Source organism: Fukomys damarensis, unplaced genomic scaffold, assembly GCF_012274545.1.
Source record: "Fukomys damarensis isolate Sample0158 unplaced genomic scaffold, DMR_v1.0_HiC HiC_scaffold_33, whole genome shotgun sequence".
Lineage (NCBI taxonomy): Eukaryota > Metazoa > Chordata > Mammalia > Rodentia > Bathyergidae > Fukomys > Fukomys damarensis.
The window spans coordinates 9,504,872-9,526,102 of NW_022900945.1; the positions used below are offsets into that span (position 1 = coordinate 9,504,872).

The 21,231-nt window shown below is 35.0% G+C and overlaps 1 pseudogene; it reads left to right on the top strand.

Annotated features, from left to right (window-relative positions):
• The window catches only part of LOC104848996, a 266,524-nt pseudogene that overhangs the window by 26,733 nt on the left and 218,560 nt on the right, over window positions 1-21,231 (top strand).

Below are 21,231 nucleotides of genomic sequence, written 5' to 3' on the forward strand. Positions count from 1 at the left end.
AAAAAAAAAAAAAAAAAATTACTTGTTTGAAGCCAAAATAAATTGAAAGGTTTTCAGTCTTCTTGAAGTCTCAAAATTATTTTATTGAGTTCAATTTTGGTTTCTAAAAAAATCCAAGTTTACTGTATCTTTTATTACAATACTTATAATTAGTTGTTTATGTGCATATTTCACAGGCTGATCTGTGAACTTTCAGTGTTATGAATAAGTATTTTTCTTCGATTCCTCAAATATAGGACCTATAAAAGATATTTAATGAGCACTCTTGGAAATTAAATAAGGTCCACAAATAAGTGCAAATAATACTTCAAATTTATAGATATTATATATCTATAAAAATACCATTACCTTAGAAATTCAACTATTTACATTCATAGTTCAGTTCTGAGACTTACTAGCTGTGTATCTTTAGGTAGATTAAACTTTCCCTCAATCCCTCAGTTGTCTCATCTATAAAATAAAATAAGTGAAATTATTTTGTTGTGTGGTTTGGAGTTTTAAAAAGATTAAACATTTTCAATACTTAGCAAAATGAATAGTACATAGCAAATAAATTTTTAAATAAAATTAACTATTATTGTTAAACTACAATTTAAAAAAAAACATTGATTGGAGAGTAATTATATCAGCCACTGTCACACCAAAAACACATGTATGATTTCTTCTGGATTATTGAACTACGAAGAGATAAGAATAAGTAATCTTAACAATGCCAAAAAGTGGTCTCTATACGTAGGTCAACTGACTCCTATAAGATACTGTCTTCTTATAAAATTAGCACCAAAATACATGTATTTGCTTAGAAATAATACATTTGAACAAAAATCATCATTAATAGCTCAAGACAAGAGAACACTTTTTGGAAATAAATCCATATTTCAAATAATGTTTTGATAAGGCTTGAATGTTTTACCAATTTATTTCATATATGATTAGATTGCAAATTGGGCTTATGAAAAAGCAGACAATAGGAAAAATAGTGCCTGCTCTACCTTTATATTTGAGCTTTCTTAAATTCATATGTGTGTTTTCTTCGCAGGAATTTAAAGATTTGTGCCAGTTTTTTAAGAATCGGTATATTGAGACATATAAATTCAGTGAATTTTGTTTGCATAAACTATCACATATCTCCATGTACTAAAATCAGAAAATAGGGCCAGGGATTTAGCTCAGTGGTTCTGCCGACTGCCTTGCAGGTTCAAGGACCTGAGTTCGATCTCTGGTACAAAAGTAAAATAAAATCAAAAAATAATTTTTAAAAAAGAGTGAGTGGTTACTCTTAGCCCTTCTCTCTTTAGAATTCCAGATATTTATTTGCTATAGTTTGAGTACTGTGAACTCCCAGACTGGAGTTAAACGCAAGAGTTTAAGAGGGAAAACTAAGACTCCTAACATAGCTTGGAAAATCTTAAATGAGAATGCTAGTGAACAAAAGCCTATTAGATTATCCAATTTAACCTCACACATACCCCTCACCTGATACATAGCTAAGCCACTTACTGGAATTTCCTTTGTGAATTAAAAGCAGCATTGTGATTTGTCAACTTTTTCTTTAGTATTTCAATGCTAAATACATATATGAAAGAAGATGGTCATTTATTTCAGTACTTAGATTCCTAGCAAAATCTCATTCCGATCATGCAGAAGAAGTCATTTTATGTATTTATTACAAGTGGCAGGGGCATGGTAGAGAGAAAACCCAATTCAAATCTATTATCTTGCTGGTTCATCTAAGTTATTTCTCTACAGAGAATGCCTATCATTGTATTTTTCTCGATTTCTCTTTTCCTCTTTAGCCCATGTATTTGATTGAAAAGTTGAGATAATTGTTTTCAGCTATCTTAAAATGCAAGACCTAGAACAAGTGTTTCACACTTTCTAGCTGCTTGGTTATTTTTACCAAGGTTCTTCAGCTTTGTCACTACTGATATTTTGGATGGGAAGATTTTTATTCTTATTGTGGGTGGTTATCCTGTGCATTATAAAATGTTTAGCAGCAGCTCTATCCTCTTTTCTATAAATAGCAGTAGACACTACCCTATTCATAATTATAAAAACCAAAAATGCCTCTAGTGATTGCCTCTGGGAAGTAAAATTACCTCTGGTTGAGAATCATTGATTTAGAGAAAACAAAACAATCATTACAATTTAGAAAGCGTTATTATGGGCCAAGTTCCACACAAAATGTTGTATCTGTAAGGAAAAAAATTATCAATTCTATTTTATGGTAGATGAAATTCAGCTTTGAAGAATTTAAAGTGCATCTGGTACCTTGTGTAGTTTGTGTTGGAGCTAGAGATACATCCAGACCTACTGCCATGCATCTGGAGATAGCACAGTATAGGGCCAGCAAAGCAAACCAAACCCTTTGGATTTTTTTGTTTTTGTTTTTGTTTTTGTTTTACATACTGATGACCACATCCTACAACTGGGACATGTTTCTTGACCTTTTGAGCTGTGGCTTTGTATCTATAAAATGAAACTAATAGGATCAATCTCATAGAACTTTTTTATGAAGATAAAATCAAATAGCGCTGCAGTTTATTGAGCCCAGTACTTGACATATAATTTTTGTGATCATTTAGTATGTATACTCTATCACCTTCTATCTATAGTTAAATAAGCCCACTTTTCTTTTGTTATACAATGAGTAGCATTTCTGCAGGTGTGGAAGACACAGAGATATGCCATTGGGATCTGAGGTTACTTGGCAGCCTCCTCAGCCAGCTAGTTAAAGAGCCACTGAACATGATAGCTGTGGTCACTCTCTTCTTAAAGAGTTGCTGCCAGTCATGACCAAGTGAGGTAAGAAAAGACCTAGGTACCACTCCTCTAGAAGGCAAGTTTTGCTCTGGAGCTCCTCAGTGGACCAACAGAAATGGTCTTTTATCAGGTCTGTAGTGTGGTCTGACAGCCCCTCACAATCAATGTTGCCTTTTCTATTTGTCTTTCAAAGGCATTGCTTGCAAATCATTCCCTTCTATTTTTAAATTCTTCGCAGCATCAGTTAGTGAATCCCAATAGCATTCCATATCATAAAATGTGCTTTAAATTAATGCTAGTTAAATTGAGTCCAAACTGGGATTTTCACATAGGTCTACTGACTTTGAATATTGTGCTTTTCTTAATACACCACCTTATCCCAACATGACTCATTTGCCTTTCATGCATAATCTTTGAACTTGTACTCCTCACCTATAAAAGGGGGTGTATAATACCTGAGACATCTGTTCTGTAAAGTTGTAAGGGAGATCAAATAATATGCTATATGTGCAAGGGAGATCAAATAATATGCTATATGTGCAAGTAACTGTAAATGTAAGAGCCTTGCAGGATATGTTTATACTTTTGTTGGATATATCACTCTAAGATTGACCTACTTCCTTAAGAATATTCACCTGCATTCTGCTGAAGAAATATTGAATCTGAAATACCTCAATTTCCTCATCTTTAAGCCCTCAGATTGGGATAAATTGTTTTGTGAAATAACCTATCTACTTCTAAAGTCCCTTGAAGTGTCACATATCAAGCTCCAAAGCAGATTTAAAGCAGAACTGAACTTGGTATGGAAAGATTGAGTTTCTGGAAGTGAAAATGGAGATAGATAAATATGTGCTTAATACTGTATAACTCAGTGTTTTTTTTTTTGTGAATCCAGTTTACCTAATAACAATTGTTATAGTCTGTTTTCATTGAGAAAAATAAAGCACTTTTATAGTTTTTGAAGAATACAATGCCAGGAAACTATGCAAGAGTTTAGCAGAAAATGGATTTTATTTAGTTCCAGGCATTAAAATTTAATTGACTAGAGTTGCTTCGTGCAGCATAGATATCCTCAATGAAAGGATCTATTCTTCAGTTAAAAAACAAAAACAAAAACCAAGGAAGGTGCACACATATACAATTTCACTGAAATAATTCTTGATTTATTTTCACAAACGATATCAATTTTTAAAGGTTTAATTGTTATAAAAATATCTTTCTTGAAATTTTGAAGACAGAAAAAAAGGGAGGGAACATATCTTTGATTGAGTATCTACACTCTTTTCAGGGTAATGACTCCAAATTTGCTTTTGACCTACTTTTTCTTCGTACTTCTGCTGACCATCATTTTATTTTTTATAGGTGAGGCGTACAAGTTAAAAGCTTAAGCATGAAAGGCAAATAAGTCATGTTGGGATAAGGCAGTGTATTAAGAAAAGCAGAGTATTCAATGTCAGAACTATGTGAAAATCCCAGTTTGGGCTCAATTTAAACTTGCATTAACTTGCATTAATTTAAAGACATCGCTTGCAAATCATTCCCCTCTACTTTTAAATTCTTTCCAGCATTCAGATAGTGATGATATAATCCTCAAGACCATGACACCCTGGGCCACCAAACACACACAGAAACGTGCTTTCCTACTCTCCTAGGTGGCACACAGGCCAATAAAGTTGACAAGATTAACCATCACACCATCTATGGGGAAAAATGTTTTAAGGCAATAACCATTATCTCAGTCAATACTCATGTGTATAGTCCCCAGAACCTAAAATTAAGGGTTACTTGTGAAGTTGCAGTCAATTCCTGTCATCTGTTTTCTCTGAAGGAGAAATTCCTCACTGGAAACCTATCACTAGTTAGGTAGACACTGCCTAATTTCCAGCACTGGTGCTGGTCTCTGTTTGAAGCCTTTGATTGTTTCAGTGGGTAACTAACAAAGCAAAAGGAGTACAATTGTAGAAAGGAGTTAAAAGGAGAAAGAGAAGCTAAATGATGAAATCAAATTACTCTCTTAATTTGAAGTTTGCATTGAAATCTACACTGAACCCCAGACTCCTATGTGCAGTAGCTGAATTCTGTTGAGTATTGTGCCGTTAACCTTTGCATTACTTTCTGAGTCTGGTCACATGTTGTCAGATGGATACAGTATTGTCCCCCTTTCATGGAAACACAGAAATTAGTGAAAAGGTGTTATAAATCTTGCATTAGGTCACACAGCCATCAGCAGAGCTAGGAGGAGGTTAATCCTAATATCAGTAATCTTACCTCACATCTCAAACTGAACGTGTGAAAACAAAACATTTTACTTCTTCCTGATTTTCCCCTTATCTCATTTAACTTCCTTGTTATATATTGCACTTGGAAAAATTCTAAACTATAGTATAGCTAAGGTCTATAGTATAAGGTCTATAGTCTATAGTATAGCTTAAGGTCTTAGGACTTCAGACATCTTTGACCTCATATTGTACATTACTCTGTCCTTCTTGTCTTTAGCTACCTGTTAGGCACTGGTCTTTTTTTCTGGTCTTCAAGCACACCAACATTATTTCCATCTTAGAATTTCTGCTCTAGCAGCTAAATCTATTCTTGAAATTGTGGCTAAGATTTCTTCTTTTTGGTATTGTCAACCTCCTTCAAAAGTCACACTTTCTCAGGGAAACTTTCCCCTAATTATTCAGTTCAACGTGGTCACCTAACCATTCTATTTTATTTACAGCCATTGGTAATTTATGCTACTGTATAATGTTTTCTGATTCATTTATTTTCCATCTCTCCACTCACTCATAATCAGTAAAATATAAGTTCTGTAAGAATAGGGGTTTCACTGTCTTACTGCCGCACTCTTGTTGCTGACAACAGTGTTGGGTACAGCATATGTGGTCAGATTTGTTCAGTGTAGAAAAAGGTTCTTTCAAAGGGTGATGACATAATCAAAAGTGGGCATAGGAAATTTAACAGGTAAGGAAGGGAAAGAAAAGAAAAAGGAAGGTGGCAAAGGAAAGAAAGAAGAGAGAGAAAGAAAAAGAAAGAAAGGAAGATAGAAGGAAGGAAGGAAAGAAGAAAAGAAAAAATGAGAAAAGGAGGAGAGGAAGGAAGGAAATAAAACTGACAATAGGGAGCAGTATAAGAAAAGCAGGGTTCACATACAAGGATTGTGGTGGACTAGGTATATACCTAACTAAAATGAGACTTAAGTACACCTGATTAAAACATATTACAAATATGTGATCAGAAGGTGATATATAGCTTTCCCAGGAGGTTAGAAAATGAAGACAAAGATGAATATAATATTAAATTATCGTCAGTGGGGGAAAGGTGTCTGTGGTTTTTTTTTTAATAATGGAGGAAACTAATTTTTTTAGACTAAGCCGAAGAGCCAAAGGAACAGTAAAGTTGAAGAGGCACTATTTCTTTAACTTTTGTGGTAGAGCAGAGAGGTTGGAGGGAATATTTCAAGGCTATAACTTTAATTTTCTACTCAAAGATCTTTATTAAGGTTTTTAATATTTTTTTAAAAAAAAACTCTCCAGATCTTCATTTATCTGTGACAACAGTTACACTTCTAAATAATATGTATATAATTCATTATATAAAGCAAACAACTCAACGCAAAAAGCCAAAAATAATAACGTGCATGATTCATAAATATAATGGCATCCTCTCTGGAGATTTTAAGTTTTGGCACTGGAGTGTTGATGAACTCAGCATTACAGGAATTATAGTTGAATTCCTACTTGATGGGGAAAGTTATCTGACATCTGTGCATTGCCTTCCCAGTCACACTGCCTATGCACCCCCTTGTGAGGGTGATAGTTCTGACTTGTTAAAATGAGTCCACTTAAGATTATGTTAGGCATCTTGATGATATTATAAGAAGCACGGAAACCTTCAGGTCATTCAATACTTGACTTATACTCTCTTCTCAGAAGAAATGCTTCATCTTCACTGCTAAAAGAAAAAAATTAAATCTTCATACTCTTTCTGTAAATTCCTCACCTCTTTTGCAGTTAATTTTAGTTGCTGAAGAAAACATTTATTAGATCAATCCGTGTATAGGATTGACTTTCGTTGGCAAAAATCTCTTCAAAGGTAAATGTCCTTTCTTCCTTTCGCGGTCAGTCAGAAGAGGATTGATTGGCGCTGCACCGCAGCATCACTAGGCTCTGCAGTTCGGCCACCCAGAGGTCCTCTCCACTTTCTAATGTGCTCTTGTGCCAGAAATCACACTTAGGTCTTCTCAGAGCTGTTAAACTGGCTGACCGTCAGGAATCGAAACATCCTACTGCATAGCTTTCCTACCTCCTGTTAGCGGAAAAGCAACTCTAAAAGTGTGTTCCCTTACAGGAAGTGCAGAATCGATCACTTCCCTGCTGCACAGTGGGACTGATGAGCAGCAGGTGGGGTAAGGTGGCTTCTCTGCGCTCCACACTGCTGTCATAGCCAGCCACTGTGCTTGTCACTTGTGAAGACAAATGTTTCCCACCTCCAGTTCTTCTCAACTCTTTTTAAATAGTGACTTTTGAGATTTGATGTGCTGGTTTACTTTTGTAGGCACTAAACAGTAATTTATTTTGGCAATAAGATCCATCTGTATCAGCATGCTTTGGATAGTTCAGTTCGTGTTATAAAAATGTCATCAAAGATCAATTAGTATAAAATGGCCGGATACGAGGCTTTGTAGCAGTAATTAAAGCTTGGGTTTTGGAATCGAGCAGCTCAGTTTCCAAAATTTGCTATATTAACTTTGGATCTGATAACATTTCTGTTTTCTTCATTTGGAAGATAGAAATATTGGGTAGGGGATGTGTCTCAGGAGTAGAACACTTGATGGCATGTGGGAGGCCATGGGGTGGATCCCTAGAAAATAGTTGTAGGCCTATTTTAATGAGTAATTTAAATACTCTGTATAGTGCTCTGAAACTGCTTCATACAGAGTAAGGACCGAATGAAAGATCATTTATTCATCCCCTCATGTATTAGTTCAGTAAATACTGATTACGCTCCAGTCTGCACCACATGCTCTTCTAGTGGCAGTAGTATGATAACATCTTTGTTTTTGTGGAATTTAGTTATAAAGAGCAAGACAGGCAATAAAAAAATAAAATAGCATATAATGTTATATAGGAAAGAGCACTATGAAGCTCTTTACCAAGAATTTTTAAAAGTTTTATTAAATAAAATGAAAAATGGAAGTAAAATGAAAATAGAATGATTGAGAAGTACCATTTTAAGTAAGCTATTTAGTGAGGGCCTCTGAAAGAAGATCATACTAGAGCAGAGATCCGAATGAAATGAAGATGTGAGCCATGCAAAAGGGGAGAAGATTATTTTAGGCTTAAATAACCGCACATGCAAAGGCTCTGAGGCATGAAAATCTGCGGTGCATTGAGCCCTGTGACTGAGTCAGTTAGCGCAATACAGTGAGCGAGAGTTAGAGTGGTGTGGTGAAGTCCGGTGAGCGTTTCAAAGGCCATGGGAAGGTCCCTGCAATTCTCTTAACTGTCTCTATCAAGGTGTTAGTTTGACATATACTACTGAACGTCGGTTAGTCTCACACATCCTAATAAAACAGCTTTTATTGCTACCACTATGATAAATACAAAATTAAAGCTCTTCTACCATAATTGTCTTTCAAATTACAAAGCTATTAGGAAAAAGATCTACATCTGAATCCTAGCATTTTACACAAAATTTTTTTCATTTTCATACTTTGTCAATGATAGCTCAGTAATGTAATAAACAAGAATCTTACATCTCCATTACTAGTGATTTTCTTTTGCAAATTGTCATAGTGTGAATTAAATTTTACATTTTTTACCAACACAAACCACACACCAAATGTGACCAAAAAGGGCTTCTTATAAAATCATAAATAAAACCTATAAAATATGTGATCCATCTCTCTTAAGCATGTCATTTCAAAAGGCTCTTACATTAAAAAATATTAAAATATTGCATTGATAGCAAAATAGTTTCTTTCATGTTGGTATTTTTGCTTTAACTATATCACTCTATTTCCAAAATAATAAATCTTTTTGGTGAGATTCATTGAGAATATAAGTATTACTCAGGATAAAAGGGAAAAATGACACTAGATTTACTTAAATACAATAGTTTTCCCACAAAAAAGCAACCAGTTGAGGTCAGCAATAAAGTAAATGAATAGTAAACATTAAAAAATCTGTGTGAAAGAATTGGTGAGTAGCTGTTAAGTTCCAGTGAAACATGCTTTTAATGCCAGAAAAAATATATAGAATTTTTTTTTTCAAAATGAAGTCCTTGTCTTTGTGTAATGCTGAGCCGCATTTGTAAGGGATAGGATTACAGTGTGGTCAAATGAGCGGTGGGTAAGACGTTCCTCTCTTCATGTACTTTTCAAGTAGCTCTGTTCCCCTGCTTTATAAACCATAGTGCAGCATACAGTGTCCTGTGGACTCCAGCAGCCTAAGGGCAAACTTCACCAGAATAAGTTCAAGGCAGTCTCTACTCCTGCATTCCTGCATGGGGTCTCTGACTTCCTCCACTGGCCAATATAATTATAACTTGTAGTGACTTTACAGTGAATATCTAACACTATGTAAAACAGGTTTAGAAGCATTAGGCTTTGCTTTTCCCTTTTGTCTTTTTTTTCATTGTTTATTGGTACATTTTAGGTACACAATACAGTTACATTCATCATTGGGATCTTGTACCTTTACATGATGTATCTTGGTTCTTATTTTTCCCCTATACCCCTGCCTTCCCTTCACCCCCTCCACCCTTCCCTATTTACAAAGACTTTGTTTCCATGTTTTTCCATTTATCATATTTTTCCCTTCTTTCCTTTCCCCATCCCTCCCCCTTCCCCTACCCCTTTAGACATTTTCTTCGTATTTCACAATATTGATTATACATTTTGATTATTATTTACACTTTTGATTTTTCACATAAGGGAAACTATTCAGTGTTTACACGTGTTTCTTACTAATTTCACTTAAGAGTATGGCCTCAATATGCATGCACTTAGCTATAAATGTCTCTAATTTCTCATTCTTTATGGCTGGGTAGTACTCCATTTTATAAAGAAAAAAACAAAAAACAAAACACATCTTTTTTACATAATGTACTGAGGTTCTGATTGGGTGAAAAAGGAAACGGTATCCAAAACAACTATCTACATCATCATGTTCAAAATGAAAATTATGTTTCAAAGTGATTAATTATAATAAATATTCTCAATATATTAATTCTTTGAATCCACATTAGGAAAAATCATTTGGCTCCAAACATACAGGTTTTCTGATGATATCCAAGTTTTCATGTAGAAATAAAAGTTTCTTAATGGTGATAGTCTCCTCATCTCTGATTTATCTTCCTGAAGTTTCAGTTACCCACTGTTATCTATGGTCTGAAAATATGAAATGTAAAGACCTAGAAATAAATCATTTATAAGTTTTAAATATTTTAATTAAAATATATTGTTATGATTTTTCTATTTTATCATTTTTCTCTTATTAATCTCCTACTGTGCTTAATTTATAAATTAAATTTAATCATAGTATAATATATAAGAACAGTACTACTGTGGATCTTGAAACTTCTCTGTGAACATGGGGTTACATATATATAAACTACTATTCAATGGAAAAGTTTGGGTTTAATATAAGATTGGGGAAATTATACTATAGAGATAGAATTTGAAACCGTAGCAATAGTTGAAAAGTCGCATATTGGATAGAGTGGACTGCCCGAGAATTGGGCCTAAAAATATCCACAGGGACCTGTAATATTGCTGAGTAGATAAGGAATGAGACAAGGTCGTCCTAGTCAGAAGGCTAAGAGGAAAACTGGAATATTGCAATAGCTCAAAATTTAGGAGAGCTTCAAGAGTGAAAGGATTCTAACAAATGGTGCAGGAAAGTGGAGTACAATATGATGCAATGTATTGATAGCATTTCTTTACTAAACCAAACGTTCAGGCACTGATTCCACTGCCTTTTCTTACTGTCCTGGCTAGGAGGACAGTGGGAGTGGTGAGCGGGAGTTCCCTTTCACCCGCAGGCCCTCTCTTTCAGAGCCCACATTTCTCTGAGAAACAATAGATGATTGTAAGTCTGACAGGCTTTGTCTCCACATATCAAACTCAGACCCTCTATTAGTGTCTCAGATGTGTTTATCCTCCCATTATTGTGAATTCTATTAAAAGATTTTACAATAAAATTTACATTGACTAGGCAGCTGTCTTCTTCAAACACAGAAGAGAACATGTGCTACAGAATCCTAGATACGCTGACTACAATTCGGAGACTCAGATTTAAATTTACTATGCTTTGAAAAGAAGGAAAATACTGTTTTCCTGAGGCCTTAGTACTTTTCTCTCGTTTATATATCAATAAATATGTGCATAGTGCTTTATATAAGGGCTGATTCATTCATTAATCAATAAAATTCAGTAAACCCTCTTCTCTTTGGGTCTTGGGGTGGGCACGAGTTATGCTCTCTCCGGCATGGAAAATTTTTAAGAAGCTGAAATTTGGTAGTGTTTTATTTACACACATTTGTCATTAGTTTCTCCTGTGAAACAGTGACAGCTAAACTCAGTGGATCAGTGAGGAGGATAAGGATTGAAAAGCTAAATGACAATAAGTAAGTGAGCAAAATGAAACTCAACCCTGTTCCTCACACGTCTACTGCACAGTTTGTAAATAAAAGAACATTTCCTGCCTAGTGGCTCATCTATTTTCTTACTAAAACAGGCCTTATCCTCTTAAGACATATCCACAAAAAGTCTTAGACAGCCAAAAATAAACTGGATGAGTTACTAAGTTTAGTAATTACTACCTATACAATTTAAACAACATTAACTGATTCAAAAATAACTTTACTTGGAACTTACTAAATGGTACCACAATCTGCGGAGATATTACTAAATACATAGGTACAAATGTCATGTACACACAAACGGTATGTACACACACACAGGCATAAAGAATAAAATACTTTATACTTTATCATGAAACTCTAAAAACTTGTCAGGCTGATGTTTTATGCAATAGTTTCTGCAGTTTCCAAGAAACAAATCAATTATCTGCATCCGTAGAAAACTGTATCAGCAGCAAACAAAAAGTGTGTAGCGGTTAGATAACACAATATATAATGTGTAGAGGTTTTAGGGTGTTTCATTTTTTACAGAAAGGCATAGTTTCATATTCACCTTGTACAGGTGAGGGTATTATGTTCATAGGTAAATTTATTCTATTCTATGGTATCCTATTTGCAGATGGTAAACATTTATCTAAGCACTGCCTCGGAAATGCTTCCCAGTTATCTTGGAATTTATTTCTGATTTCAAGGAAGTGCTATTGATGTTGTTCTAGTTCATTCTTAACTAAATCATCTAAATGTTTCAGTAGAGAGCTTTGTTTACCAAGAAGCTTCTAACTCTCTACATTATTTCTTTTATAATGGCTTTAGTTTTTTCCCCCAGAGGCCTAAAGAAGTGAATGCTTAGAATGATAAAATGTAGTCTCTCTCTCTCTCTCTCTCTCTCTCTCTCTCTCTCTCTCTTTCTTTTAGAGGTAGGGTACTCATGCATTTTATGAGAAAAGAATGCCTGTTCTGCCTCCACTCCTGTGGACAGAAAATAGTCTCTTGTTAACTTCATTTGAAATCAGAATAGTAAACATCAATAACCCTTATCACCTGAAGGGATAACTTTTTCTCAACATGTTAATTAACTTAGGCCTCATTCAAGATTTTTGTATATTTCTCAGAGGAGAAAAGCTGAAGCAGAGAGAAATTAAGTAACTTGTCCAAGATGACAGAGCCAACAAGTAGAGCTGGGATTCAGAGGCTGCCTATCATCAGAGCCACCTCTCCCTTCCACTGTCCTGCCCCCAGTCGAGACAGTAACCTCTCAACCCAGCCTGCAGGAATTTAAACTGTGGACATGGATAGAAAGACAATGTTCTATTCATTTAGATCAGAATTGTGTCAAAAGCCAAGGCCATTAAAATACTCTGGAGCCCCTTGCGTGGACCCTGTTCCTTTTGGCTCTAGTCCTTATCTCTAATATTTCTGCATTATATTTTTAACAGCTGTGTTGAAAGAAAACTTACCACAATATTCATTCCTTAAAAGTGAAATTCTGTGGCTTTCATATAGTCACACAGCTGTGTAATCAGTACTACAATCTAATTTTAGAAAACTTTCGGCACTCAGAAGAGAAACTGCATATCCGTTAATAGTCAATCCCCCCTACCCTTACTGCTCTGACCTAGACAGCTATTAATCTGCCATGTCTACACATGTGGAGATCCAAGATATTTCATTTTATGAGTGGCTTCTCTTACTTATTTAGTGTTTCCAAGGTTCATCCATGTTCACTAGGGTTAGTTTATATCAGAGTTGTGTTTTGATTACATATTGTTTCGTGTTTCAAAGTAGTGATATGTATACACTTTACTGCAAGTGTAACTGCTGTTCTTTTTCAACCAGTCCTTTATTTTCATTATAAATTGAGATTGGAAGGAAACTTTGAGGTCTTCAAATGGCATCTGTAGTCACAAGTATGTGCCTATTCAGTTGTCAAGCTAGAAATATCTCTGCTCATGAAAGTAGCTAAGTAGAGCTTCTTCCTTAATGGACATGCTGTCTTGACCTTGGATACAGGGCAAGGAACCTCCTGCAGGTGATTAATCACCCTGCCAAGCTCACTCTTTAGAATATTAAGCACACCTCTGTGAAAACTTTCTAAGACTCTGGAATAGCTCTGTGTATTTAAAAGCCAAGTTATCAGATCCTACTCTTAAGACTTTGCTAACTGAAGCATGACCCATTGACCAGCACAATAAGATCACCAGTGTATTCTAGAAAACAATCTCAGATCCTACCTAAGACCTACCTAAAAATCATCATTTTAATATGATTCCTGAATGATTCATATACATATTCTAATGTAATTCTGTATGGCAGTAGGAAAAATTAGATTTATGGAGGTACTTAAGGTGAGTGCAGCTAAGATTGTATGTATCAGTGATTAGAAAGAAAGAGGTAGCTTTCATATGGTGTTCATAGAGCCAGAACATGGGCTCAAGGGCTCCCACTGGGGTGGTGAGACCAACCTTCAGGTCAGGACTGTTATTTCAGTTTACTGTCCCACGCCAGTGTTCTAGGTAAGTGCCATTTTTGACACACCCACAAGTGTGCTTTACTGATTTCCCTTGTTTCTCAATTCAATCATGTTGACAACCGAGATTCTCCAACATACTTTTCATCTACAAGCCAAGGTCATAGGCCTCTGAAGAAAGAAAATGCACCACCACCTTGATCTTCACCCTAGATCTGTGCAAATATATTTTTATTGTTTAAAATACCAAATCTGATTTTGTCATGGCAGCCTTAGCAGACTAATAGAATAATGATAATAATAACAAAAACTAACTCACAAATATTGCCGCAGAAATATGCACCAGTAAGCTAAGAGGAAATAATAATATTGTCAGTTGTATTTCTTTCCAATGGTGAAATGACAATTAATCTGAAGAATGGAAATTGTCCTAGAAATATTAGCCAACATAGGAAAGAGGAGAACGATATGTTTAATTATTGGAAACGAGGAAAATTATGACAATATATAGTTAGTTGAATTGTAAACAAGAAATATCCAAAATACTTAAACAGTTAAGAACAATAAATCAGTAAAAACTTTTAGACTCATAGTTTCTCATATAAACTATTACAAATTAGAAATCATAATGCTATTCACATTCACAACAAAATAATAATACTTAGGAATGAATTTAAAATGATGAACAGACTGTTTTATTGAACTATCTTTAAAAAATAAACCTGAATAAGTGGAGAAAAATATCTTGTTCTTAAATAGAAAGACTCATTTAGGGGGTAGCATCCTTAAATTAATTTACAAGTTTAGGTTAGTCCTACTCAGAATATCACACTTTTTCTAAAACAAAAACATAAAAATAATGCCAGCTAATTTCTTGGTATTATTGTTTTAAGTAATGTCTAAATACTTGATATGTATAAAGGCATTTAATATAAATATACACACATAATTAGTAAGCTGGGAACTAATATAATCTAATATCTACAATTAGAAACTAAGGCCCAGGGAAGAAAAATGACTTTCGCAAGACACATAACTGGTAAATGATAGATATTTATAGGAATTAATTACAGATTCTATCTTCAGAGTCTATATTTTCTTATTATGGCACTTAAAAGCCTCTGTATGCCATGAAGTTTACATAGAAAATGAGAAAATAGCCAGGTAAGTTCTAGGGGAAAAAACAGTCACAAAAGAGTGCTTTGGATCTGCATGACCTAAATCTTTACTAAATAACAGTGCAGTTGGTATTAACATTGAATTACATAGATAGACCTAGAGTAAAATGGGGAAAATATGTAAGCTTCATTAAATATTGTCTGAACTTGATAATCTTCTGGGGAGTTAAGTTAAAAACTGGATTCTTACCTATATCTTGCCAAAATATATTTCATATCTTGTATCAAAAGACACATCATAAAAATAGTAGGAAAACAAATTCAAAGCAAATTTGAAGCCAATGTTTATGGTTTCTTTTGATACAATCTTGAAGCAGATCTTTCAAAGCATAGATCAAAAAGCAAACAATTGACAAATCAGGCCTTATAAAAGTGAAAATGAGCTGGGTGTGGTGGCGCACATCTGTAATCCTAACACTTGGGAGGCTGCGACAGGAGGATCGCTGTGAGTTCGAGACCAGCCTAGGCTTCATAATGTTTTTATGTGTTACAGGTACACACCAAGGAGTGGAAATGCAGGAACTGTAGTAATTCGGTTTAACATTTGAGGAACTACTGCACTGTTTTCCAAAACCAGCCACATCATTTTACTTTATATAGGAGACTGGTGAATCCATTGGGACCTGGACTTTTCTTAAGTGGTAGGATTTTATTACTGCTTCAGTTTCATTACCTGTTACTATATTATACAGGGTTTAAAAATCTTGGTTCAGTTTTTGTAGTTCATATGTATCTAGGAATCTATCCATTTCTTGTGCTTTCTCTATTTCGTTGGATTATGGGTTTTCCAAGTAGTTTCTAATAATCTTCAGGATTATTTCAGTGTTGTCCATTTGGATTTCACCTTTTGCATTGCACTGATTTTGGTCTTTCCCTTTTTTTTTTTTATAAGACATGCTTATTTGATTTTCTTATAAGATTTGTTTATTCTTTTAAAAGCAGCTCTTTAATTTGTTGTACTTTTAAGTCTCAATTTCATTAATATCTGCTCTTTATAATTTCCTTCCTAGTACTAACTTTGGACTTGGATTTTTCTTGTTTTTCTAGGATTGTCAGGTGTATCATTGATTTGGTCCTCTGTTTTTCCTATGTGGGCACTCACAGTGATAAACTTCCCCCTTAGGAATGCTTTCACTGTCTCCTATAAGTTCCTGTATGTTCTACCGGCATTATCATTTGATTCTGTAAACTGTCTAACTTCTTCCTTGATTTTTTTTTCTGTGACTTCTTGATTATTCACAAGTGTTTTAATTTCACTGCACTTACCTAATTTCTGTGGGACCTTTTGCTATTGATTTCTAGTGAAGCTAAACTTCTGTTGTACAGTGTTAAATAACTAGTTTAGGATCACTGCATCTCTGTGATTTTTCCAAAGTGCTTTTCTCATAAGTAGAAGTAAGAACTGTATGTCCCCAATTACTGAATATGCCCCATGTTGAAGAATACTTTTATTAAAATAAGGAGGCAGTCTTTTATTGTCTAAGCTTTTGTTCTCGTGATTGGAGCAAAATAATAGACTGTACCTGGTATGAGTTATCTTATAGTCTCAAAGGCAATGTTTTAAGCACATATCAATTTTGGGGAGTGGTATAAGAGCCTCAGCTTTGAATTCCATTTATTTTTTTTCACTCAGGCCTCCTTTGCCACAGACTGTATTAACTATTTTTAAACATTAAGTATTGCTTTTAGGGTAAGGTAGAAATACACAAGCAAGAAAAGCATTATATGCTAATAAAAATGCAAATGAGATATTCACTACCTTGTTGCCCTGGAAAATGATGAAAGAAACATTACCTGAGAAATTAGATTCAAAGATTATTGCTAATCAAATGAACCTGAAGTCAGAAATCCCTTTCCAACCATTGAATGAATTGTACAGTTTGCATGTCTGTATCAACCCATCTCTATAAAGAGTTGGATACCAGTATCCTGGGTAATATGTGGGTAGATAGACAAATAAATAGATAGATTAATATATATGATGTTATGCAATGTGTCTATTAAGCAGAAATAATTTGTATTATATATCCATAGCTGTTGATAAGAATCAGTTATATTCTTAATGCATCTACACTTAACCTCATTTTTTCCATGTCATATTTCCTAGTCGGAAATTGACAGCTGAGTTGCTAATCAGGGTTTCTAGAGCTTGCTCAAGTCACATCCCCAGAATTGCAGGACCTCCAAGCTCCATGTTTCATAGGAGAAAGAAATTCTCCTTCTTCTTCTTCTAAAGTAGGAAGACACCAGAAGATCAGCATTATCTATCTGGTCATTGAATACAGTAGTCAAATGGACAGTGGGAACTATTTTATCTCAGGGACGATTCATTCTAGAATGACATTAGGACTTTAATCATAAAATACCTTAATATTTTATCTTTTCCTTTGAGCTCTGTATGAATTATTCTTCTTGATAGCTCTCTTAATAGATCTCCAAAGGCCATTTAGAAATCTACTGGGGTTGGGGTCGAGGGAGACAGAGTGCAAAGCGACATGACTGCTCTCAACAGCTGTCCTCTTGACCTCTCACAGTCTCTCTTCTGAGATGTTCCTCAAAGGCTCGTAGCACCTCTGCCTCTTACTGCTTGCTCTTGTACAACTGTGTATCAGACCAATATAGTTACTATTAATCAAGGAACTTTTAAGAGAAGCACACAACGCCTTTCAAAGTTATTCATGGAAGCAATTCGGTGTGACCCCTTGTGACATCTTTAACCATTCTGCCCTTCCCCCTTTTTTTGGTATCCTGAAGCAGATTATAGGCAACTAACTCTCTTAGCACTAGGCTAAGCTGACAAATAATCACTTTAGGTCTCCACACTTGAGCAAGTTCTTCTAGGAGTTGAAGAACTATTCACATAATTCTCTCTTGAAAGATATACATTTAGCTATCTAGAAGACTTAGGAAACATTTCAAATTAAATAGGATAAAATGGTAATGAATGCCAAACTTTTGTCCAGAATTACCGAGGATATTAACTTTATTTGCATTACTATAATTATCCACCTGGAATTCCTGCAATGTTACCCTGACTCCAAAGGCTTATGTATCAATCATTTACTGTGTGCTTCATTGTAATAATTCCTAAATTCGTATTAGGCTTGATAACCCTAAAATACACCTACCAAGGGACTCAGAAGTAATGGTGCAGCTTCCCTGTGTTTGCAGCCACAAGCCCCAGTAGGCTTTCTTTTGCAAAGCATACTCCTGTTTAACTGCTCAGCACTTAAACACCCATGTTTCTATCACAGTATAATCTTTTCATTGCCTGTTTCTTGCAACCATCTTCAAAGCCAAACGGAAAGGGTACCTTTATCAAACTTCTGGATTTTCTGACCAGAAGTGTTTCCATGCTTGAAACAACCAGAACATTTTACATACCTCTCACAAGTGGTGTGCAACATTGCTTGTTTTATAAGTATGGCTTTATTTGATCATTTTCTTATTCCTGTTTCTTGAATATGAGAACTGCATGTTAAAAATATTCATAGTCTCCATAGGTTTCGTGAATGTGTCCTTTGCATGTTAGATTTTTTAATAGATGTTTTCTGAGTAACTCAATCTATGATTATTCAAGTATTTTAGGAATTATGCAGGATGAGAAAAGAATTATTTCTCATTTCCATAAAGGCAGAAGACATTATAATGATACCTTTCTTGAAGACAGTAGCTTATAAAATCACAAGCAATTTTCATGAATAGCTTCATACAAATCGGTCTTATAAAACTTATAAAATAAAAATAAGTACCACAGTCTATACAGAAAAACTTAATGGCATGCAAGATGGCAGAATAGTAGTTTTAAGTGCTTGTTCTCTCATAGAAATAATAGTTTGAGCAAGAACACACACGCACATGTGCGCACACACACACACACACACACACACACACACTCCTTCACAAGACCTAAAGATTCCAAAAGAGAAGTTACAACAATGAAGGCAAACACACAAATAAGAAAAATTACATTGAAGAAGTTAGGTACAGCAGTCTTACACTTGGGGTGTCTGTGACAGTTATCCCTCTCCTAAGCCCAAGCAGTGCAATGTATAGATACCCTACCAGATGAGGAAGATAATGAAGAGAGTCCCCAAATTCTCCATGGTCCTAGCACCTAGCATGCTCAGTAACACCAAGAAACAGGTTAGATATTGTGGCCCTTGGTTCCAGTGCTTTCCCTACCAGGCTTCCACTGTATGGGCTTGTGGCTTGAGTTCCGCCCCAACACCAGGTCATCCCTCACAAAATGAGGCTTCAGACCAATTCCAGTCCCAATCTCCAAGCCTGCCCCTACTCTAGCCCCACTCCACTTTCAGGATAATTCCCTACGAGGCCAAGTTTCATGCTAGCCTTACCCATTCAACTCTTAGACTAAACCCAGAGGTGGACCAGGTGCTGTGGCCCCAGACTGCAAGCCAGCCCCACGGATACTAGTACTAGATGATCCCCCGAACACTCAGGCACCAAGCCTGCTTATGTGGACCATAGGTCTAAACAAACACCGGTGGGCTTAGCTTCAGGCCTTTCCCAAGAACCGGAAACCAGACTGGCCCCAGGTATCAAGCCCATTCACCCACTGATTTAAGAAGTAGGCCAAGAAATGTGCCTGTGATCTCACCCAGTGAGCCTTCCAGGATCTCGGTGCATGTTGACTGGTAAAAGAGTTTCCTTCTGAAGCAACCTAAAAAGAATAGAAGTGGCACTGCTTTTTAAATGCAGAAGTGCCAAAATACAGCTACAGGGATTGCAAATGATCAGGGAAATATCACACTATCAAAGCGAGAAAATAAAACTCCAATAACTGACACTACAGATATGAAAATCTACAAACTGTCTGTTAAAAAATTCAAAATAATCACCCTAAAGAAGTTCAGTGAACTACATGAGAGGACAAACATGCAACTTTAAAAATCATGGAAATGATAAATGGCTGTAATTAATAATCTAGCAAAGCTCAAAAAACCATTAACAAGAATCAAATAGAAATGGTAGAAATGAAGAACACATGACTGAAGTAAAAAATTCACTAAAAGCTTAACAGCAGACATCAGCAAGTACAGAAGGAAAAACTGTCACATTCCAAGATAGATCATTTAAAATTATCCAGCCAGTGACAGGGGGAGGAGTGGAGAAATCCTATGAGATTTTGGTGCACCATCAAAGAATCCAGTATATGCATTATAGAAGTTCAAGAAGAAGCAAAGGAAAAGAAGGGAGAAGAAGATCACTTAAAGGTGTAATGATAGAGAGCTCTAAATCTAAAGAGAGAAATGAGCATTCACAAAACACACTGAACCCCAAATAGATTGCATATGAAGAAATAGTGACTGTTACACATTATAACCAAATTCTCACAATTCAAGGGCAAAGAATATTGAAAGAGGCAACAGAAAAACAACTTATCACGTACAAGGAAAGTCTCATAAGGTAGTTTTCTTTTTTACAGAGGTGCCAAGAAACATACAACAGGACAAAGATAGTCTCTTCAATACAATATTGAGAAAATTGGTATCTACATACAAAAAGATGAAATTGGATCCTTACCTCATGCCAAATGAAATTATCAAGTCAAAATAGATTAGAAGCTTAGACGTTAATATCTGAATCTGCAAATTTACTGCAAGAAATCTAGGCAAACATCTTCTTAGCATTGCTCTGGGCAGTGACTTTTTGGATGTGACTCTCAAAGTATAAGAAACAAAAACAAAAATAAATACAGTTGCTTCAAATTAAAAAATCTCTTACACAGCAAAGGAAACAAGCAACAGAATGAAATAATAGGCATCAAAGAAGGAGAAAATTATAAGGAAAATCAGGTATATATCAGGTAAGATGTCAGTATTCAAAATATATAAAGAACCCAAGCAATTCAACAAAAAGACAATAAATAACCAAATTTAAAAATAAAGGACCTAAGTAGACATTATTTTGAAAATATACATAAATAGAAAATGGGTACAAGAAAAATGCTTAACATCACTAATAATCAAGAAAATAAGTGTTGACAAAGATGTCGAATGATAAAAATCTAATGATAAAAGTAAAAGTTTTACGCACTGCTCATGGGAATGTTAATTGGCATAGCCCTTATGGTAAACAGTATGAAATTACACCACAAAATTAAAAAATGATAGGACTTCGAATTGATTCAGTAATCATATATATATATATATGTAT